At 47.0% G+C, this 15,546-nt stretch overlaps 1 long non-coding RNA gene across 2 annotated transcripts; it reads left to right on the top strand.

The window, feature by feature from the left end:
- The first annotated feature begins 1,035 nt into the window (after window positions 1-1,035).
- Window positions 1,036-14,837, top strand: LOC129653676 (uncharacterized). 2 transcript variants are annotated; one of them, XR_008715193.1, is made up of 3 exons: window positions 1,036-1,790; window positions 3,613-4,655; window positions 13,530-14,837. It is a non-coding gene; the product is annotated as an uncharacterized LOC129653676 (long non-coding RNA). The 2 variants fall into 2 exon arrangements; XR_008715194.1 differs by lacking the exon at window positions 1,036-1,790 and adding an exon at window positions 2,280-2,382.
- Window positions 14,838-15,546: the final 709 nt, after the last annotated feature.

Raw genomic sequence — 15,546 nt, forward strand, 5'->3', positions numbered from 1 at the left:
AGGAAGGACTCCCCTGGGGCCTGCTGGGGCCTCAGGGGAAGGGTCTCAGTTTCTCTGGAATATTCCCACCTTAGGAAAGAACCTGCAGACAAGGCAGACTTGATGGCCCGAAAGATATAGTGAGTGAGTGAGTGTTAGTCACTCAGTTGTGTCTGACTCTTTGCAACCCATGGACTGTAACCCGTCAGGCTCCTCTGTCCATGGGGATTCTCCAGGCAAGAATACTGGAGTGCGTAGCCACTCACTTCTCTAGGAGATCTTCCTGACTGGGGGATTGAACCCAGGTCTCCAGCATTGCAAGAGGATTCTTTACCATCTGAGTCACCAGGCAAGTCAATAGGAATATGTAAACTAATAAGAATTTCCTTTTGGGTTGCCAGCCTTAGTAGATATAAATCCAGGACACCCCACTTATTTCCAGATAAGCGATGCCTAACTTTTAATTATGCATAGCACATACTTATATTAAAACTTATTTGCTGTTGATCTGAAATTCACATTGAAGGGGGCATCTTGGTTTTGTGCCCTGTTCATCTGACACCTGCCTCTTGTCCATACATCTTAGACCTCAGGAAAATGGCCAGATCAGAATTAAGAGTCTAAAAGTTTTCTTGGTTTCTCTTCTTTTTAATGGGGAGGTATGTAGTTTGGCAGTGGGGAGAAAAGAGATGGCTTCTCTTTCTGGCTCATTGGATTATATATAAAATCCACATTTGGGAAAGAAAGAGAAATAGAAAAACAGATGGTGGGTCAAAGTGGCCCACGTGCCAGGAAGTCCCTCTCCTCAGTTGAGCTAACTGAGCACCTACTATGGTCCACCCCCCGAACCCACAATCCCACAACAGAATGAGGGGCCAGCTGCAGGGAGACCTATTTCCGTCCCTCGGGGCCCTGCCTCTGGGCAGCTTTTCTGCAGCCACTGGTTTACCTGCCCCAGGTGGCAAGATGCAGCTTCATAGGGTGGGGCTGTGGTGCAAAGACTGGGGGATGAAAGACAGGCTTCCTAACAGGATGCAGCTGAGGGAGCCGTGTGCTGACAGAACAATTTGCTGGTGCCCAGAATATCAGCCCAGCTCTGCAAAGCGGCAGCCAGGGCGTCAGGAGAAATTTCAGGATTTATCATTTGCCGGGGTGTCAGGCTTTCTGGGAGCCGCACGCTTCCCACGTCACTTTTCCAGACCTGCAGCCTTGACAGGCTGTCCATAGAGGCTTCCAGAGCCTTAGGAGTAACATGCAAAACTAGTCCCTTTTTCTCCCTTCCTGATCCACTGGTGTTTATGTAAATGACTGGAAAAGTAGTTTTAGGCTTATTTCTGGAGCTTAAGGGCTTGGTAAGAAGCCTATTATTGAAAAATCAGAAAACGGAAAAGCAACTTCTTAGACAATGAATTAGCAGCTCGAGGAGTGTGTGTAAGGCCGAGTGCACCGTAACTGGCTGCCTTGCAAATAGGAACTCCCCCGGGACTCAGTCATCAAACACGTGGCAACAGGATGTCTGTTTCAACACAGCGAGTAATCAAAGGAGATTTGCAGTTAATCCAAATAGAACAGAGAAATGTCCAAGGGAAGGCCAGGAAGAGGAGACTAGAAGAAAGGTGAGGGGCAACCCAGAGCTTTTGGACCTGGAATGCCAAGTGCAACTGAGACAGCCTTGGAGGGCTGGAGGGTTGGGGGCTGACCCACTCAGCCCCTGAAGCACCAGCCACCCAGAGGGGAGACCGAGGCTTGGCTTGTGTTGATGCAAATGAGAACATGAACCCAGCGCCTGGCTCTTCTGCTTCACCAGCAAGGTAAACTTTGGGAGGGATTGAACTAGCCTTCACTGATTTGCTGGACATTTCTGAGTCCCAGACTGGCTTGAGGGGCAGGGGTCGGGCAGGCGGGGACCACTTGCCATTCAGGAGGTGCCCTTTGGGCGGTGGCTCAACACTGTCTTTCAGGAAACTGTTCCCTTCGCAGGGCCATCACGGTGGTTCTGAGTGTGGCAGCACCGCCTGGGCACTTGCCAGAAATGCTAGTTCTGGGGCCCCACCCCAGACTTCTAGACCAGGGGTCCCCAATCTCCAGGATCTAACGCCTGATGATCCGAGGTGGAGCTGATGTAATAATAGAAATGGAGAGCAGAATAAATGTAATGCGCTTTGAATCATCCCCAAACCACTCTCCCCCACCTGGGTCCATGGAAAAATTATCTTACCTTAAACCAGTCCCTGATGCCCAGAGGATTGGGGACCCCTGGTCTAGACCCTCAAAAACGCTGAAGCTAATGAGGCCCAGCTGTGTGCGGCTTAAGAAGCCCTCCAGGTGACTCTGATGCTCACTGTTGTTGGAGTCTGAGAACCAGGGACTACTGTGCTCACGCGGGGGCCGTGGTATGGGCAGGTAAGGCAGGTTTGTCCTTCTTTGGCAGGCTTGTCTTCGAGTGCAGCCCTGGCCAGTTTCAGATCCCGGAGCAATTCTGTGCTCACCATCCCCTGTCCCGGTCCCCTCCTGGGCCTTTGGGGCAAAAAATGAAACATCTATCAAACACGTCCCAGTCCTCGGTGCCAGTCACCAGTGAATGTTTTATGTGTAATATTTTATTTAATCCTTTTCTACAACTTGTGAGCCACGTTTTGCAAGATAGGATTTTATCACTGACAAAAATTTTGGCTCCGAAAGGTCAGATCACGGGGTCTGGATGTTTCCGGAGCCTGTGCTCTTTGTACCGAACCCCCACAGCATCTCTGACACTAGCATCCTCTGCCCGAAGAAGCCCTTGGGTGCCACCCACACAAAGCGCCTGCCAGCCTGGCAGGGCCCCGCTTGGCCTCCCACCCTCCCCCACCCAGCCGGCTCCTTGCCTCATGTTAATTTCCCACCTGAGCACTGAGCACTTTATAAATAGCAAATCTAAAATGAATTTTCTACCAGCGATCATTAGCTCCCTTGACATCCATTAAACATTCTCGCAAGCAGAGTGAAGTGACAAAGGCATTGATTTTTACAGTGTGCTTAATAGGGGAAAGAAAGAAAGGTGTTGACAAGTCCCCCTTTTTTTTTTTTTTTTTTTTTTTTGGTCCTGATATCACGAGGAATTTGAAATCAGCCAAATGACTTTTATCTGAAAAAAAGAAGGCTAGGTTTGGGGGTGGGAGGAGAAACGGGTGGAGGGAAGAGGCTTTCTCAGCTTAGCCCATTGCTGCGTCTGTGACAGGTAAGCATGAAGTTAGTTAGCTTGGGCTGGCCACCAAGATGAATATGTCAGATTTAATGCTTCAAAATACAGAGGGTCCTAGCCGGGGAGGGTGTGGGGACTGGTGGTGGGCGGGGCAAGTGAGCAGCAGCAGGGAGAGGGAAAATCACCCATCTTCTGCTGAAACTACTGGAAGAATAAATGTGTTGATGCAATAGTCCAAGTCAGAGAAGGCTGGCATACGAGGCACGGTAGCTGAAAATTCAACTTTGATTTCAATTTTCATATTTGTCAGCAGTAATTAGATTCACGAAATGTTGTGCCACTGTTCTAAAATACTAATAAGTAGAGGCCTTTGTAGTGTGGTTAATGGAGTCTTTTTTTCCTAGTGGTCTAGAAAAAATTTCATTAAGGCACAAAGTCATACTATATTACAGCGCTTCACCATCATGGACCCTGCTGCCACGGTAACACCATCAGAGACTGGAGCCCTCTGTCTGACCAGAGCGCCTGGCTGGGAAGGGGTCTGGGGCTTCATATGCCTCAGCTGTCCATCATGTTTGACCTGCATGGACCTCCATGGGTCATGGGGGAAGCCAGCTGGCCAGAGACAAAAAGAGAAGGAAATTCAATAAAGCATCATCGTCAAAAGGATGAGCCTGTGAGAGCAAGTGGAAGAGAGGACATGAGGAGAGGGTGGGCAGGTAGGCTCCTGGCCCCGGCTGGGAAGTGTGGCTTCTACCTGGAGAGGAGGTCCGCTCTCTGTCCATCTCCAGACTGAACCCCTCCGTGGCTCAACGCTGAAGCCCCATCAGTGCCGAACTCACATACTGCACGTCCCTCTCATCCCATACCTGCTTCTGCTCGGCACAGGCCAGATTCTCTGGGGACAGGGTTTGCTGAAAAGGTTCAAGGTCTGTGATTTTTGAGTGACTTTTCCCTGGGGTGTCCTAACCTCTCTCTGATGTCCCGGGAAACTCCCTGTAGGCAGGATGTGCTGGGGGTAATTGCACCTGCCTGGGTAAGGGTGTAGTTTCCACATTGTCTAGAGAGTCTGACGGAGCTGGGGGAACTGGGCCACCCCTACTCCATTCACTCCATCCCAGCACCACTCCCCTGCCGTCATGTTGGCCCGCTCAGGTGGCCGGTATCTCTGGGACTTCTCGACAGACACAGCTACAGAGACAGCAGCCTCTTAGCTGGGCTCTCAGAATCTAGTGAACTCAAGAACTCTGCTGTGATGCTCTCAACCCTCCTCTCCAAAGTCCTGGAGAGAAGCCCAAGCAGTCAGTCCTGAGGCCTCCAAGCAATAGAAGAAAGAAAGAGCAGTGGACATGTGTGGCCTCCTCCACCGGCCCCACATCCCTCTCCATTGAAACTGTGCTTTGCTCGGCCCAGGAGAGGAGTGACTTGGCGCTACAGCACCTGAGCCATGGGTGGGTAATGATGGAGGACCGTGTAGACGGAGGGAGCCGACCAGGTGAGCAGGAGCCATTCGTGGCGAAGGTAGGGTACATCAGTCTCGTGAATGCCGGGCCTGCAGCTGGTCACCCTGCCTGGATCCCACTCTCCTGGACCTTCCCTCACCCCCTACCTCCCTGTATGCGAATCTCTGACTGTATCTCCTTCGCCAGAGCTTGCACACCATCTTGGGCCAGGCCCCGCAATCCCCTCCCCACTGATCGCGCCTTGGCTGCCGCCCGCATCTCCCCAGCAGCATGCGCCAGATCTTATCCCTGAGCGGCACTTCAGGATGAAAGGAGGAGGGGATATTACATCCCCCAGTGATACCCGTGGCAATTGGGAGAGGCTTTTGTTGTGTCATTTCCTACCTCCTTCAGCCTATTAAGCAAACAAAAGTGCTTGTGGAATGAGAAATGTAAATGGCCCACGCAAGCCGATTAATCCTAGATGTACAATTCCATTAATAAGGCCGCTTTTTAATAGGCGGCTCTGGCAGCGGCGGCGGGCAGGCCAGGAATTGATGTATTCTTTGTAATTGTATTGCAACTAATAGGATGTGAGGAAAACGGTACCAGAGAAGCAGGTCTTTCAATACTGCTTTCTAATCAGTCGAAATAATGACTTGCAAGGGAAAGCCTTGAAAAGTAACGACACACAAAATATATAACATCATCCAGGGATGACCCATTCTTCCAAATCCTAGCTTGGGCTTCTTCCTTTCATTCCTTCTCCTGACCTCTCCCTGTCTGCCTCCCTCTTCCACCACAGGTGATCACCTAAACCCAGGCACTGGGCATGTCAAGCTGGGAGACCCACACATCCCCAGGCTCGAGCATTCGGAGATGCAGAGGTGCAGGGCCAGTTGGCTGAGATTGCTTTTGCCAGCAATCTGGAAGTCATGGTGGGGAGTGGGAGAGAGGCAGGGTGATGGGGAGGGGAGGGGACTCTATGAGGGACCCATGCTGGAGCTCACACACTTACCTGAGTGACTTTGGCTCAGTCTCTGCACCTCCCTGGGTCCCCTGCCCACTCCAAAATGCAAGGAATCTGAGTGAGTTTTCAAAGAATGGGCTGGGGGAAGCTGGCACCCTCGTATTCCAGGGATAAGAAGAGCCAGTGGCTGTGCCCAGGACCTGAACGCCCATTGCCCAAGGCTCTGCCGGGCTCAGGTGTTTGCAATGGATGTGGCCCCTCCAGAGGTCCTCTCTCTGCATCCTAGTCACAGATAAACTAGTTCATCACTCCCTCCTTCATGCCCCGATTCAACAAATACTGGCAGGGCGCCACGATGCACCAGGCTCTGCTGTAGGTTCTGATCAGGCAGCAGTGAGCAAAACAGACTCAACCCCACACCTACCCTCATGGCATGTGTGGAGTCCGTAAAGCTTGTGCTGAGCCCTCACTGCGGGTCTTATCAGGACTGCGCCTGCTCGCTGGACGAGACCATTCCAGGACAGGAACTGGAGCACCGGGCCTCTGCTGTGGGCACAGTGGAGGAGCCAGGGCCCCCTGCCAGCCCCTCCTGGTCACTGGGTCTCTCTCCTGCCCATTTGTATGCGGGCTCTGACCCTCCCTTGGTCGCAGGCTGGAGAGTAAATATAAAAAGAAAAGGCAAAGCACATTTCAGTTGAAATCCCCAAGGAAACTGATGTGATTGCCGTACAGAAATGCTTCCAATAAGGGCAGAAAGGAATATTGCTTTTATAGCTTTGGGGACATAAAACATTTAGGAAATGTGATTGACTGGCAGGGCCTAATTTATCATTTATCTCGTTCCCTCTGCTCACTGTCTGCCTTCTCCCCACTTCACCCGGGCAGACAGAAACAGGCAAACTTTTTTCCCCTTTTTGCTTTCCTTTCTTCTCCTTCTCTCTCGGAGACTTGGATTTATCATCATTCTGTTAAGCGGGAGAACTCCTGTGGCTATTTATAATTAATGCTCAGAAACCTGCCAATCCATTTAATGACACTGGCAGGTCAAGGCCCCCTTATAGCTCTCCATTAATCATCATTAGAACAGCTCTGAGTTTTTACATTCTTTTAAAATGTTAATTCACCTCTGTAATGCTCCTTTTAGTTAAAACTGTAAAGAGGCAAGTGGCTGGTGGCTCCGTGCTGCCCGCCGGGGGAAAGGCATGGTAGAGTTGATAAAGCCCACCTGGCTTCTTCTGTTCTTTGTCCTCCACCCCCTATCCTTGGTACCAGATGTCAACCCCATTTGTTCTTTGTGTGCCTACATTTATCTGTAGCAAAAGTGCCTAGTGACTTAAAGTTCTGGGCCAATCAACACACTCTGATGTCTTTGGACTCTGGGGGCAACAGCTCTCAGGGCAACAGCCTCTGAGGAGCTGCTAAGCCAGGGTCCTGACATGGTTTGGTGGTTCTTAAAGATAACAGGGCATCAAGGACTCCAGAGGTAAGTGGGGCTGAGAACTGCCCACATGGCTTTTCCAACACTCGCAAACAGGCAGCACATGAGCTGTTAAAAGGGGTCAGGGCACATGAATTCTCTACTTGCCACTCGTCTCCCTTTGGCCACTAATGGGCTCTGAGATTGTGGGCAAAACATTTCATCTTCTTCCTCATGTACAAAATGGGGCCCACGTCTGTCCTGACTAACAGATAAGGTTAAATCTGTAAGGAAGAATTAGAGTTGAAATTATACTCAGCTTTGAAAACTGCTATATTGATGCACAGCATCAGGTTTCACCCTTCCCCACTTCTCCTGCCCTCTTAGCCTGCATCATTAATACCCAAGTGTCTGTGCTCTCAAACTTCTGTTGTTGTTGTTCAGGCACTAATTCGTGTCTGACTATTTGTGAACTCACAGACTGCAGCACGCCAGGCTCCTCTGTCCTTCACGGATTTTACTCAGACTCATGTCCACTGAGTCAGTGATGCTATCCAACCAGCTCATCCTCTGCTGCCCCCTTCTCCTTTTGCCTTCAATCTTTCCCAGCATCAGGGTCTTTTCCAATGAATTGGCGCTTCACATCAGGTGGCCAAAGGTTTAGAACTTCGGCTTCAGCATCAGTCCTTCCAATGAGTATTCAGGGCTGATTTCCTTGAAGATTGACTGGTTTAATCTCCTCGCAGTCCTCCATAGCTGTTGCTTTATATCATCTTTCTCAAGTCAGAAAAGTATATTTTGAATCAGTAATATCTACGTAGCAAAAAGAATGTTAAATCTGGGAGGGGGACCTCTATTGGATTGGCCAAAAATTTTGTTTAGGTTTCTCCTTAAAAATGCTACAGAAAAAACAGAACAAACTTTTTGGCCAACCCAATAGACCTGAATATCTACTCTGTTACTTATTAACTGTGCAGCTCTGAGCACTTGCCTCATCTTTGTGAGTCTCTTGTTTCTTACTGTTGGGCTTGATGTCTATAAGGCCCTTTGACCTAGTAAAGCCTATGATTTTCTTGCCTGTCCCAAAGGGCCAGGGCAGTGACTCAACCTAGCAGTGACAAAAGGGTCCCTTTGACCATCTGAGCTCTTAGATGTTCCTTGTCTTGTCAAGCAACATGGCCTAGAATTTAGAACTCTTAACAAAAGCAAGCAGAAATTGATATGGAGAGTAGACAATGCATTCTTAGAAGAGAAATGTACATTTAATTCACCTTTGACTCTGATTTCTCTTGATTCCATGCACCTTTGTGCAAGGCATTTGGAACTATGAACTAGACCTTATTTTCAGTGTTGGTCATTCAGTCGCATCCGACTCTTTGCGACTCCATGGACCATAGCCTGCCAGGCTCCTCTGTCCATGGGATTTCCCAGGCAAGAATACGGGAGTAGGTAACCATTCCATTCTTCAGGGTATCTTCCTGACCCAAGGATCAAACCCGGGTCTTCTGAACTGAAGCTCAAAGAGGTAGGGTTCAAGGTTCATGTAGTTCGTACTGTCCAGGGTCACAGGTCAATCTCAGACCTCTTGCATTTAAGTCCAGGTTCTCTCTGTTTTTTTGTTTTTTTTTTTGGTATGACTTCATCTTGTTCCCACCCCAACTCGACGATCTTGATGAATGATAATGAGGTGATACACCTTGGATGAAATAGACATCATCCGGCAGCTGCTCCTGTTGTGACTGAATTCTAACTAGCAACATTTAATTTGGGCTAAAAAATTCCATTCCTGGGTTACTTCCCCAGTGTGTTTACATTCATACGGGCATTACTGTGTGGAAGTGAGATTCCTGGGGTCTTTGACAGAGAAGACCACCATGTTCAGTCTTCCTCCCTGCGTGGTCCCAGGACCCCTCCTTACGGCCACCGCCATGCCTCTCCACCCCTCCTCTGTAAGCATCACTGACACTCCAAGCAGACACTGGCCCCCAGGCTGGGCTTTGGCCATCTGTTCTGCCCATCACTTGGGAATGCAATAAGACCGGCTTGACAATCGTGCCAACACAAAGGGCAGAGAGGCTGCACAGCAAAAAGCTGTATCACTTTCCTTCCTCCAAAGGTTGCATCAGGAATATTTGGGCCCAAAAGAACTCTAGCAGCCAGTAGAGTGCTGTGTCGTGTGCCTCCTTCTCAAGTCACTCCTTGGCTTTGTTAATGGGCTTGTGTCAGTTCCGACTTGGTACAAGTTAATCATAGTAAGGAGTTATGATAACTCAGCGCTGTCCACATTTGAAAAAGCTTTCACACATCTGCTGTCTCTTTAAACTGTCATGGTTGCAGTTGGATGTTAGAACTAAAGGCCTTAGAACATATTTACCCTAACTCTCTCAGCTGATTATTATTGACGTATTTAGCTTAAGTAATGCATCCTTGTTAAATATAATTTGGACACCATACAAAAGTAGCTTTAAGAAGATTTAAAGTCACTCATGCACAATTACATTTAATGTATTTTCTTCCATTTTTCCCCCTTATTCTCTGCCATAGTTTTTATTATGTAGTTGTAATCATATCATTTATATCTCATTTTTTCTTTTAAGAACAGATCAGAAGCAATTTTCCATGTCGTTACATAGTATTAGCGAACATAATTTTAATTGGTTTCATTGCGTTCCATCAAGGAGATGTACAGTACCATTACCCTCTGTGTGGACATTTATGTTGTTCTAATTGGGGGCTGTTATAAATAATATTTCAGTGAAGATCTCCATGCATCCAGCCTTAACCCAATTTTAGGTTTCTTTCCTTAGAGCAGGTCACTAGAGATCCTGTTGCCACCAGTTCGCTTACTTCTCCCAGGGAAGTGAGGCAGGGAGAAATGAAATGACTCCAGATCCCATGGACCATCAGAAGAGCATCACTCAGGCCCAAGGTCAGGTCTTTGGCCTTCTGGTTTCTCATTTCTTTCAATCCATGGTGGTCTTTAGAATTGCTAAATAAAAGGACTTGAAAATGTATTGGGTGCCCACATAAAAATAATTTTACTTTTAGTATCCAGTGGTTGAGGAAAAAAAAAAAACAAAACACAATAAGAGCTACCATGAATTCTGTGATCAATGTGTATGAAATCAAATGGAGCAGCATCCCTATATACTTAGAAATAACACAAGCCATATATGCTGAGAAATATCTATCCCATCTGCTGACAGTGCTTGATGGCGTGGATTCTGAACCTATTTTAAAACTCTTGTCCCCTCTTCACACTGCAGCCCAAGCTAGGTCCCCTGTCCTTTAGAAAGAATGCATTCATCCCAAGTCTTCTGCCAGGATATTAATTCCAAGGTGAATGAATCCAAGATATTTATCCCATGTCACAGAATCCATGCGAGCCAGGATTCCTTCCCTCTGGACCTTCCTGTCCTCTTTACTTCAAGGGTAGCCGAGTGGTAGAAGAGAGACAGAGAGGTTATTATGAATATTGAGAGTTGGAACAGACCTGCCATAAGTTTATGTAAAGACTTCAAGGCTTTACAGCCTGAAAGAATAGTCTCCAATAATCACAACAGCACACTAGACACCAGGTATGCATTATTTTATACAAGTTTACAATGTTTCTGTGAAGAGGGTGCTCCATGTATCATGATTGTTACAGGTGGGAAAGCTGTAGAGGACAGCAGTAGTTCAGGGTATCCAGAAACTTGACATCCAGTGGGGATTTAAGCCTTGGAAACATAGCCTCTTACCTGTGCACACACAGCCTCCTTCACCCCTGACCCCAATGTGGAGAAGTATGATGAGGCAGGTCGTGGTCCTTATGTGGTCAACTCTTGTTCTCATCCTTACCACCCACTCAGAAGCCAGTGAGGGGCTTAAGGGAGAGTGTGACTGTTGGGACTGGCCCTCCTCTTCACCCACCAGCTTCCCAGAATCAAGGAGACAACACTTCCTCCTGTGGATGGGGAAGGGTGGGTGTCCAGGCAGCAGCCTTTTTTGACCTAGGCTCTGTGTACTCCATGACTAGGAACATCATGATAGGTGATCATGATTATGGCACTTGACTGGACCACACAAAATTGCCAGCATTTCATCATTCTGATGTTCACTAGCATCATTTTCATAAGGCTGGTCTTAGTGTATGTCTGGGCCTGATGGCCTTAGCACAGCTCAGTGCTGGTTGGTAGAATACTGCAGTGAGTGGGAGAGGGCGGGCATATGGCACTGTGCCCGCCACCTCCCCACAGCTGGCACAGAGGAGTTGCAAAGGGACCTTGCACACCTAGAGTGCTGTAGGGCCTGTGCCACCTGTCCCTTCTCTCCAGTCTCTCTTCATGCCCCCTTGCATGAACCAGCTCTTCTGAGAGGTTGCCATTTGGGTTCTGCTCTTACCAGCTTTCATGAGAATGTGTACTAAAGTTCTGATCTCCTTTTGGCTGAAGACTGTGCTCCTTTTCTGAGCTTAAGGCACCAGGGGAAAGCCACTCAGAAACATGATCTTTATCCCTGGATGGCATCTTGATCTAATTTCCTCTAGCATCGAGCCAAGCCCAGGGTTTAGAAATATAGGGGCCTTGGTTTGAATCTTGATTCTACCACCTGTTATGTGACCTTGGGCAGTTTTTTTCTTCTCTCTCAGTTTGGGTTTTATCAACTACAATCAATACTGATGATTATGTTCTGGAATTTATGTAGAATTTTTCCACGCATCATGGCCGTGGGACACATTTTGCTCCCATTTCTTTCTGAATCTGGTGACCTGGGAGGATGCCAGGGAAGGCAGCCTGACTTTATCTTTTCACAGAGAAACTCCATGTGCTGAACCAAAAGTTGGCCCCAAGGTTCCAACAAGGGCAGGTATGCATGTGTGGGCAGTGGACCACAGCATTTAAAATAAGTCACATTGTAGAAAATCTAGGACGTGTGTTCCTTATTATTTATTCTCTCTCCCTTGAGCTTGGAGTAAAACCAGCTTTCTGCTTCCTCTGCCTGGGCCTCACTTTTAAGTTTCTGGACCCCCTTTAATAAACTGCACCCCCTTAATAAACATCCCCCTTTCCCACATGGAGATAGAGAAACATAAAAAGAGTGAGTCAGATGGAGCACAGAGACAGAGAGAGACAGAAAAAGACAGTGCAAGTGGCATGGAGAGAGAAAACAGGTAGATGTTAAAGCACTATGTCCCCAAAGCCAACGATATTTATGATCAGAAAAGCCTGTAATTAAGAAAAATGAATTCCTCTAGGTCTTATAAAGCATCCCCAGTAAACTCCCAGGGCACTTAGGTTTACCTACCTGTTCCCAAAGAAGGTCTAATTCCATAAAGATCTGTAGCATTTGAGAAAGTGTGTTTGCCACACTCTTTTGCTCAGGAAAGTATATTAGGATGCCTCTTTCAACTGTTTCTTTCTGTGAAAACATGGGTTTTAAAGCAACAAGTGTTCAAAACTCTGAGGTTCTCTGTGCTGGCTGTTAAGTTATTTGACCTCATTAGGTCAGCCATAATCCTTTAGTCTAAGTTATAAAGATGTTATTATAAAGATGAAGTGATATGTGACCATGCTTGATATGTAGCAGGCACTCAGCAAATGGAGACACTGTATTTAAATTTCTGATATTTAGACGTGTCCATAGTGGCTACTTCTTTCTCTGCCTTCCATCACGGGCCCTTCATGCTCTTCAGTGTCCCCCTTCTTTCTGAGGACATTGGGTATTTGGACAAGATGTGCTAATTGGGGCAATTAGAAATGGTAAACTGAAAGAATTTCCTTCAGATATATTTTATCAAGAAAATATCCTTAACCCATAATTATCTCATCAATGTGGGAGTCAGGCCATTGGATTTTTACATTTTTTATTTAAACTTGGTCCCATTTTCTTCACTTCCTTCAGTGATATGCATTGTTGGCATGACATGTATTAGTTTTAATTGCCATTTAAAATTTCTTCAAAAAATGATACTTTCAATCACACATTGATTTAGCGTTGGGATGAAAATCATGTATTCAGAAATGCATACAGACAGAGCAGCAGGGTGTAAATTTGATAATAGGCAAGTCCTATCCATCTTTGGAAGAATGACCACAACAATTAAAGGCTTTATAGGATCTAATACAGAAAGGATGCCCACAGCTGATAATTTTGTTGTTGAAATATATAAAAACTTAAAGGCCAAGGGAATTGCTAAGTCCTTTGCAATAGAATAAAACTTCGCATCTGTAGAGGCTGATATGACCAGCTGAAAGTGTTTGACTTTTCTTATTAGTACTTAAGTTAATTGTGTGTCCCAGAAGGGATTGCATCTACCATCTGACGCATCCAAAATGGAATTCATTATCCTACCATCTTGCAGGCCACAGAGGCTATTCTTTCTACAGTTTCTCTGACTCACTCACTGGCACCCTTTTTAACATATTCCTTAAACAGAACCACTAAGAATTATCCTTGTTCCTCCTTTTTCTTCACCTCTAACATTAAATCCGTCTACCTGTCTTGTTGGTTCTTCCTGCAAAATAAATCTCCCATCCATTTTTGCTCCCTTCACTCTAGTGCCTTCACCCGAGAGATCATGACATCCTGCCTGTTCTGTTGACATCCTGCCTGGACTGATGAAGTAGTCAGTTCTGCTGCCGCCACACCATCCATCCATCCTTTACATCATGAGTCGGACAGTCCACTCTCCAAACAGCAGCCTAAATAATGCTTTCCAGAAGAGATGAGACTTTGTCACTCCCCCTTGATGCTAAGAAGAAAGTCCACACTCCTCCCTGCAGGCTCTGATGTCGAGGACCCTAGAGGACCCTCCGCCACCTCTTAGAGGCTCTTCTGTATCATCTTCCTCAGAGACTTTGCTCCAGAATCTCGATCTGTCCTCTGCCCTCTGTCTCTCAGACTTGTCTGACATCAGGGACTGTTCTTCCAGGCTTTCTGCCTGGAGCTTTCCCCCTCCAGACTTGCCCAGGGAGGGCTGATTTCAGAAATTCCATCTCAGAGAGGCCGTTTGCATCCAGCCTCTGTCCATGTGATCCAGCCTTTCCTGGTACACATTCTCCACCCATCACACAGGCCCCTACCACTCCTGAGGCTAGCTCGTTAATTTGTTTACTTGTGTGTCACTTATTTCCTCCCACTAAGATGTTAGTTCAAGAGAGAAAGGGTTACATATTGTAGATTCACTTCTTTGTATAGCAGAAACTAACATGCACACACACAGAGTCAGTCCTCATCAGATTTTCTCTAAACTGCTCACTTTGCAAACTGAATGATAATTTAATATTAAAGAATATTTTAAAGAGAAAAAAATAAGGGAATTGTCTCCTTCCTTATTTGATCATGAAGACTTAAGGTAGCATTTAGTAAGTAGCAGATGATCACTCAATAATGTTAGAATTTGGGAAGGAACAGATAGTCCACCTTTTTTTTTTTTTTTTAAACAAACTGAGCAGTTTGTTAAACCCCACTTACTATGTGTGCTTACTGTAGAGTGGCCATGCAGAAATCCTTATCTCTCTGGGATATTTGGAGAGTTAAAATAAAATAACTTATGCAAACAAATATTTTGCCAATTGGGAAAACTTATCATGTCACTCTGAGAATCAGATGAGGGCTCCTGCCCAGCCACAGGGTGCTGGCTAGAGGTGTGAATTCTACTCTGCACGTAACACCTCCAAAAACCTCACCTCTCCCCTCGGCAAACTTCAATGGTTACCTTGATTCCCGCTGAGTCAGTCTGCAGGTTGATTACAGCAGTTTGGAAAGTTAAGATGCCTACTCTTTACAGTTAATGGCTAGGACACCATTTTATGTTTTAAGTATGAAGGCCCCCATCTGTTGCAAATTCCAGGCACTGGTTCACTCCTAGGAGGCCCCCTCCATTTTCTGTTTCTATCAATGGCCTGACGGTTTCCAGAGGATAGTTATAAGACTGGGCTTAAGAAAACAAAAAGCAAGGCCCTCAGGAGAAGTCCTTAGTGACTCAGTGTCTGTCTTGGGATTCAATGTGTTTTCATCCCAAGGAAAGATTATGTAGCCAGAAAAGAATGTCACAAAGGGAACCTCACATCCTCGCTGTCAGCCTGTCCTGACACGAGGGCTGCATTCGCTGCCCTGGAGGCAGCACCAGTTGTGAAATAGCTTATTGCAGCTCCCAGTCTGCACACCCAGAGAACCCAGTGACTGAGTTCAGAAAGGCAGGTTGTAAAAGTTACGAGGGAAACATACACTGGGCCCAGTGGAGGCTCTGAGAGCACCCAGGGAGGAGCCCTGGGGAGAAGAAAGGTCCAACAGGTGGAAGCTGCCAAAATGAAGCTCTGGGCCTCTTCTCTCTTCTGGGCTCAGGACTTGTCACCCTTCCTTCCGTAATGCAAAGACTCTGAGATGGTCCCTGGTGGACTGGATATTGAGAGGAAGGAGCTATGTGGTCCGGAACGCTTCTGGGATGTCACAGGCGGGGACTTTCTGGCCCCGCTGCCCCATCCCCTGACTCCTGGGCGGGGGAGAAGGCCATGGCGATGAGGGCTGGACCCGCCCCTTTCTCTAAGCAAATATGCCAGTAGCATTTGGGTTA

The sequence above is a fragment of the Bubalus kerabau genome, chromosome 5 (assembly GCF_029407905.1).
Source record: "Bubalus kerabau isolate K-KA32 ecotype Philippines breed swamp buffalo chromosome 5, PCC_UOA_SB_1v2, whole genome shotgun sequence".
Taxonomy (NCBI): Eukaryota; Metazoa; Chordata; class Mammalia; order Artiodactyla; family Bovidae; genus Bubalus; species Bubalus kerabau.